General features: G+C 45.1%; 1 long non-coding RNA gene across 1 annotated transcript; it reads left to right on the top strand.

Moving 5' to 3' along the window:
* Positions 1–1,321: 1,321 nt before the first annotated feature.
* On the top strand, positions 1,322–6,846 carry LOC142582999 (uncharacterized). Its single transcript, XR_012828530.1, has 2 exons — positions 1,322–2,056; positions 5,535–6,846. It is a non-coding gene; the product is annotated as an uncharacterized LOC142582999 (long non-coding RNA).
* Positions 6,847–7,136: the final 290 nt, after the last annotated feature.

Genomic DNA, 7,136 nt, shown 5'->3' with positions numbered 1-7,136 from the left:
TGCGTGGAATCACCACTGGTACGCTTGCACCCGAGTCTCCTTCATTTGATAGCGTAGCCTGCAAAAGGTCTACTTAGAAAGCCGGCAGGGGCGGTGCAATTCATTATCCTTCATTTCTTCGAACGCGTATCGCACTTCCAGCCGTGGTTGATACTGAAAGAGCAACGCTGCAACGCCAAGCAGACGACGAAGGCAAGTAATAGCCTCCGAAGCAACCAACGCACGCGCGCGCTACGCCCGCGTGTCTCCGGGGTCGCGCGACCGGCGCGCGCGGCCAGGGTCGCAAGCCCACAGCCAAGCCACAGCAACGGAACCCAAAGCGGACTACCCCTTCGCCGGTTCCTACGACCGGTTCGCTTTCAAGATGATTGACGGATGCGTGACGTATTCCAAAATTGCGATACCGCTCCCGCTGCCTCTGACGACCTGTGACGTAATCAAAATTTTGGCCAATCAGGTGAGGCCAAAGGAACGGTTCCCCAACCGAACCGTTATAAGATTCGGCCCCAGGTTACGTAATCAAAACGGGGCCCCCAGCGCCATTTTGTTTGCGTCGTGCCTACGTCACGCATCGAAGAAAATGGCGGAATGTCCAGAAGAAACGTGTAGCTATCTGCGTGACAATTCGATTTGCTTGTTACCGGCAGATAAAGAAGGCGGGTTCTGTGTACTCTCAGAAGGGAATTTTTATGCAAGAGCTAGTCAGGCAATTTCCGCCATTTTTAGGCGACAGGATACAGTGTCCTTAAGTAAGGTGAAAGCTAATTCCAAGAAACTTTGCAGAGAATGTAACTCGGACAAAATGTTGACAACATTGCGAGCAGCAAACGAGATCGCCTAGAGGTGTGTTTTAGCGCGAAAACGCACAAACCTGATACCCGTGCCACACAGGCATGGGAAATGACATTAACTTGCTAATGTACACTTTAATGTCATTCGCGGGGTGCCACACGGACATACTTTGTAGCATTAAAGCGCCATTTTTCCCATTTCAATGATTTGGCTACGCTATAGATTGGCCGCTCAGCTCCCTAAATAACTGTTTTTCTTGTACTATTACGATTGGCAACAAACTTTAGCGTTGCACTGCAGCTATAATAATAATAATATTTGGGGTTTTACGTGCCAAAACCACTTTCTGATTATGAGGCACGCCGTAGTGGAGGACTCCGGAAATTTTGACCACCTGGGGTTCTTTAACGTGCACCTAAATCTAAGCACACGGGTGTTTTCGCATTTCGCCCCCAACTGCAGCTATCGCCATCGCGACATTTAAGGCCATATAAGGATGCGCGTTTAGCAGCTGCCGAAATCGCGTGCGTCTAATTGTCGTACAAAAATCCCTCACGTGACCTGATCCTAGGTGCCTAGGGACAGGATCGTTTAGGGACTTTTGAGAAGGCATGATGGTTGCGCCGAGCGACGCCGCGGCGTGTTCGTTCTCGGCGTGATCGTTCACCGGCTCGCGCGGACCGCGCGTTGTTCAACGTTGCTTATGTGATTGTGCTTGCGTTGCTTGTGTGTTGGTTGTAGCGTTGTAGGTACTTAGCGGGAAAGCCGCGAGTAGTGGTGATGCGACAGTGCGGCTTTCGCCTCGGTGAGCTCTGGCAGTACAGAATCTGCGTTGTGTGACCCGTGCTTCCTTGACAATTGAAATGTCGAAGTGGCCTAGCGCCTCGGCAGCGAAGTTCTGCGAACAGCGATGCCGTGGCGTGCGTTGAATCTCCGGCCCACGCCGACCGCTGGTCGTGTGTCTCCGCAGTGGGTTCAGTATTTGTTGGCTAAAAGTCGCGCAGTAGTAGTGGTGTGGCATGTCGGCTTTAAGTCTCGGTGAACTCTGGTGGTGTGAGATCCGTATTTCTGAAGAATTCATTGGTGCTGACGATTGAAATATTCAAGTGGCGTAGCGCCTCGGCAATGCAATTTGCGAACCGGCGCTGTGCAGCAGCGTCGTCGTGTTCGCCCCTTTTCGGCAGCGTCATCACATCGCACATGCACTTTTACTTGACGGGACTCGTAGGCGGAGGTATTGCACGTGTGTTTCGCCACGACTTACGTAAGTAATATAATGCTTAAGGTGGTGTTTGCTCACAACTGTTCACGCGTCCTTGAAATAGGGCAGCGCATGTTTTCAAACGTGTTCAGCGCTAGTGCACTATCCGTCACTTCATGTGATTTACTTTTATCGTGGGCTTTACGACAATTATCGCGTAGTGCTGTGAACATAACGGAGCTTTAGTAATGTCACATGATCTGCCAGAATTCCACGAAATGCAGAGCAGATGTTTAATATTATTCCTACTAAGGGCGCGATAAGCACAGTGAGGTGGAGCCGAATACTGTGCCCTGTAATCTTCAGCTGCATTTGTGCCCGTTTTTCGCGCTCTTAGTTTTAGCAACGGGACGCAGGGTTCGGTGCAAAGTTGGGACGAATGAATGTGTATATACGTCTGCAATAACTTCACCGCAACACATTTGTTACCCTGACCATACTGCCCCGCCCGCGCTTTACTATAATCTCAGGTGCTCTTGAACTCTCTATTTGCCGGTATTTTTTATTTTCACGTGCTGAATGGTCCTACCGCAATACATATATATAGTGAGGTGAAGCTGATTAATGTTGCCAAGTGCTTTGACAGTGTCAGATCTAACAGTTATAGAATGACATGGCCAATACAACAGCTCACACCTTCACTTTAACAATTCTATTAGGACTGTCAAACTAATCTTACGGCACAGAAAAGCAACGTAAACACCTCAAGAGTTGATTAGCAAGTAATACTGGAAAGTTCAAGTCTAGTGACCAAGGGTGTGGTGAAGTGCTTTAAACATTCAACCAACACACCTTAAGTGCTTAAAAATTTCTAGCATATTGATGCAGGCTGATCAGACTTACTTTGATATTGGTTGTTTTACAATGAAAATAATAGTACTGCATAAGAGGACGCAAGCGACTCGTGTGCTGCTTGGTTATGCAAACCACATGGGTGCCAGAAATACCCAAACATGGTGCTTGTTTACACACGCTGCTTGCGTCCACTAATCTAAAGCTCTCTAATGTCAGCAGTATAAAGAGAGGCTGTAAAAATATGGCTTTAAATTTCAGAACTCCAATTTTGTTTCTTCTGTACTTGTACAACCTATGGTTTCGTGACAGCATCTGCCTAGCTCATTGCCACATTTTGCAACAAAAGCAGTGATGATTCAGTGAGAGTTGCCTGTCCTAATATTACTCCAATAATTCTTTAAACAGTTCATTTTTTAAGCACGAAGCATGTCATGCCCAACTAGAAAATTAACCATGCAATAATCTACTAGAAGTGGCTAAAAAATCAGCAGTCTTCTGAAGTCAGCTTGATTTGCAGCTGCTAAAATTGGCTATTATTGAATTAGGGCAAATAAGAAACTGCTTGAATAAACATATGTCTCATCAGAAAGTTGCGGTGGTGTGCTGCAGGCTAAAAGCTGTTTTGGCATTGGTCTACCTCTGTCCCAAAACCAGGCACCACAGCCAAGGCGACTTCACTTGGCTTTGACAGCTTCAAATTCGCTTTCACAAGCACGTAATACTCAGTCGAGGTGAGCTCAATGCACATCACCCACACTGGGGATGCAAAGACATACGGCCAAGAGGATGCCACCTTGACGAAGCAGACACCATAGACTTCGAATTAACAAATGACACCAACTATCCCAACTGGTATACCCTCCATTCAAACCAGAAGGGCAGTACACTTACCTAGCATGGGCAACTAGGGCCTTCATCCAGAGTGTCAATGCGACTCTGCCCCAAGAGGAAGCGACCATTATGTGATATAATACTTGATGTAGGGGTGAAAATGTGCCACATATAAAAATCGGGGTTTCAGGCTGGGACCATTTCCGTGATGCACTTGAGTGTGCAGAATGTGAAGGTGTTGAAGAATCGCTAGCAACACGCATCCTTTACACACTGCAAAGAGCGACATGCTAACTAGAGCTTACTGGGCGCGTCATTTAAACATATAGGCCTCAGTAAGCTGTAACACATTCTTGGCTATAACAGGATGCACCAAATACTGTAATACTATTGAAAACATGCTGCTCGATTTTCAGTGCACATCTGAGAAACTTGAGGAACAAGCGGCAGATGTTTTCCCCGACCACCTCACAGTGACTGACCGTCGCCTGAGTTGTACGCACCTTAATGACCACTTGCCAAGGAAGGAATGGAAAGCCTCTGTATACGATGGCAGAACCTGTTGTTGCTCTCGAGCATGTCAACACTTAAAGTGCACATGGCAAAGATGGAGTCATTGTTCAGATGTTGAGGAATTTTGCCGAAACAAGGAAGCAAGCACTATTGCTTGTAATCAATGAAATCTGGAATATTGGAATTCCCCACAGAGTGGAAACACTTGGTCATGATGCCACTACCGAAACCAGGCAAGAAACCTGACACCATAGACAACCTTTGATCAGTCTCACTCACATTGACAGTGTGCATATTGACTGAAGGAATGTGCCTCGCGAGGCTGAACCAGCATCTGGGAAAGACAATAGCCTCTTTCTGCATCAAACCATCGTCAATGCTAGCCGCTTTGGAGGAAAGATGTATTGGTTCGTAGTCACAGTCCAACCAAGAAGGATGTTGAGCACAGTCTGCAATGAGGAGGTACTGGTGGCCTTTCGTGAAGCCTGCCCAGTCATTAGTGGTGTGAAAGCCTCTAATGCAACCATATGTTTGAATATGAAGTTATAGTAAACAGCCAAAGACTTTTACCAACTGCACAGGTAGAAATGCAGGTAAAACCCGGACCAGCACACTTGGTTGCAGGAGTGATTCGCTGATGAGGTAAGAAGGTGACTTAACAGTTGGTGATAAGGCACACCGAATGCAGGTATGCGCAGTATGTATACATACTGTTAGGCTGAAACAGATTAATTTTCTCCAAAGCAATATCAAAAGCTCAATTTTGTTTAGGATGCCACTCATGTGCTTTAGGTAAGTGTGGACATCATCATCATCAGTCTGGTTACACCCACTGCAGCGCAAAGGCCTCTCCCATACTTCTCCAACTACCCCGGTCATGTACTAATTGTGGCCATGTTGTCCCTGCAAATTTCTTAACCTCATCCGCCCACCCAACTTTCTGCCGTCCTCTGCTACGCTTCCCTTCCTAGCAGTGTGGACAGGGTTATATACAGCGGCATAGGCAAATGATACAACTAGGTACAGCTGTTGTGCGCAATATTTTTTTCCGGACTAAATTCTTGCTCCTTGAACTCATTCGAGATCATTAACTGTAGCACCAAAGTAGTGGAACACTACCGAACAAAGGCATGTAGCGTGCACATCTCAATTCTTCTGATGCCAGTCTTCTTTTTTACACCAATAGCTGCTATGGGCCAACTACCCTGGTTCTGATGTGTACTGGTGTTGTCACTGGAATTCCCAAATTTCTTTCTAGAATATTGCAAATAAAGTTCTCATTGTGCTGCAAGGATTCAAACATACAATCAAAAGATTGGCAGTCCACAATTCTACATTTCAGCCACTCTGCTGAAGGTACAGTCGTGGCGAATACCGATCCTGGAGAGTGCGATCTAGCCAACAGGTGCCATGATTGGCTAACACCTGTTCAATGTCTGCGTGCTGTATATAGAGCTGGCGTCCACGCCTTCAAATTCTTACTCATCACTTTCCCCACTTGTGAAGGCAGTACTATGTTAATTTTTCTTCTTACATGTAATGACAGTGATTGGGTGCATCTGCTTTATTAATCTTCTAGTGCTTGGCTTCTCAGATTTGCTGGATGGGGCTGGTTGATGGGGCAGAGCGCGAGACCTAGCAATGGGTAGCTCAAATATAGCTTTGAGAAAACCAAATTAATTCAGCAGTAAGAAGCTAAAGGGTTGTTTTTCTGGAGACCAGAGACCAAGTCTGGATGTGAAAGAGGAGGAAGAAAACTAGTCTTTCCACTTCAACACTGGGAGGCACAACTCCCACTTATTTTACTTCTTTAAAGGAGATTACTGACTTGCGCTGGCAAGTGTTCACTTCAACAAACACCGAATGAAGCAAGCTTCCTGCGCATATTTCACCATTTATTGCATCACTTTCACAGTATGAGTGGAACTCCAATTTTCGTTATGCCACAACTTGCCCAATCTTGTGTTTTGCAGTAGGATTTTAGCAGTGCTGTTAAAGCACTTACATATTCGTGAATAGTAGTAGAGAAAAAAAGTAAGAAAACAGTGGCTCTTCGTGCATCGCCTATGCATGCACCTGGTGCTCTCATGTCCATTTTTTCCGCTATCTGCTAAACCGTTCTAAACAAGAAAAGCTCATACACAATTATTTTGCAGAGTCAGACAACTAAACCAGTATCCTTGGTAAGCAAGGTTTATTTATTTGGTGACATTTTCTGTGGCCCTGCTATTGGGCTTTCTTTTCATCCTTTTCCGCTGTGAAGATTCATTAAGAAGTGACAAGACAGTTTGACAATTTTAATCATTGAAAGACTTAACGAAACCTTTTTTGGGTTGTTTTTGCTTGCTTTCAGACTCTGCACATTGCCTTTTAAGGCATGTTTTAAGTGTTTCTTTTTTTTATGGAGAGGGCATGTTAACATCTTTTACACCATGTCAATTATGTGGTGCCATAGTGCATTCTTGGATGGAGTCTTGCCCTTTCATTCAGTAAAATATAATGTTTTTTGTGTCATAGGCCGTTTTACATTTGAGTATGAGTGTAGCATTTCGCTAAGTTTTGCCTCTGTCACCCAAGCTTGCTACCCACTGCTGTTGACATGTGACACACATGTGACTTTTGTTCAATAAAAGGAAGTCTGTCACTTATCCTGTGCACTGGTTCTCTTTTTGAATTACAATTTGTTACCTATATTAGTTCTTTTGTTGTATCTCAGATTAGGAATGGCTATCACAGTTTACATCATTTAATCATATTGCACACAATGTGGATGATATGTACTTGCAATATATGGCCTCCATAAATAGAAGTTAATTCAAGAATAGTGCCTTTGCATGGTGGGGCAGCCATGAATTGTAGCTATAAGTTACCAGCACTGCAAGTAGCACTGTTTGTGCAGAATATAGTTCAACTCTACTACTTTCAAACATCATTGTTTTTATCT

The sequence above is a fragment of the Dermacentor variabilis genome, chromosome 1 (genome assembly GCF_050947875.1).
Source record: "Dermacentor variabilis isolate Ectoservices chromosome 1, ASM5094787v1, whole genome shotgun sequence".
NCBI classification, from domain to species: domain Eukaryota; kingdom Metazoa; phylum Arthropoda; class Arachnida; order Ixodida; family Ixodidae; genus Dermacentor; species Dermacentor variabilis.
Note: the sequence above shows the minus strand (reverse complement) of the source record. Positions and strands in the feature narration are given on the sequence as shown.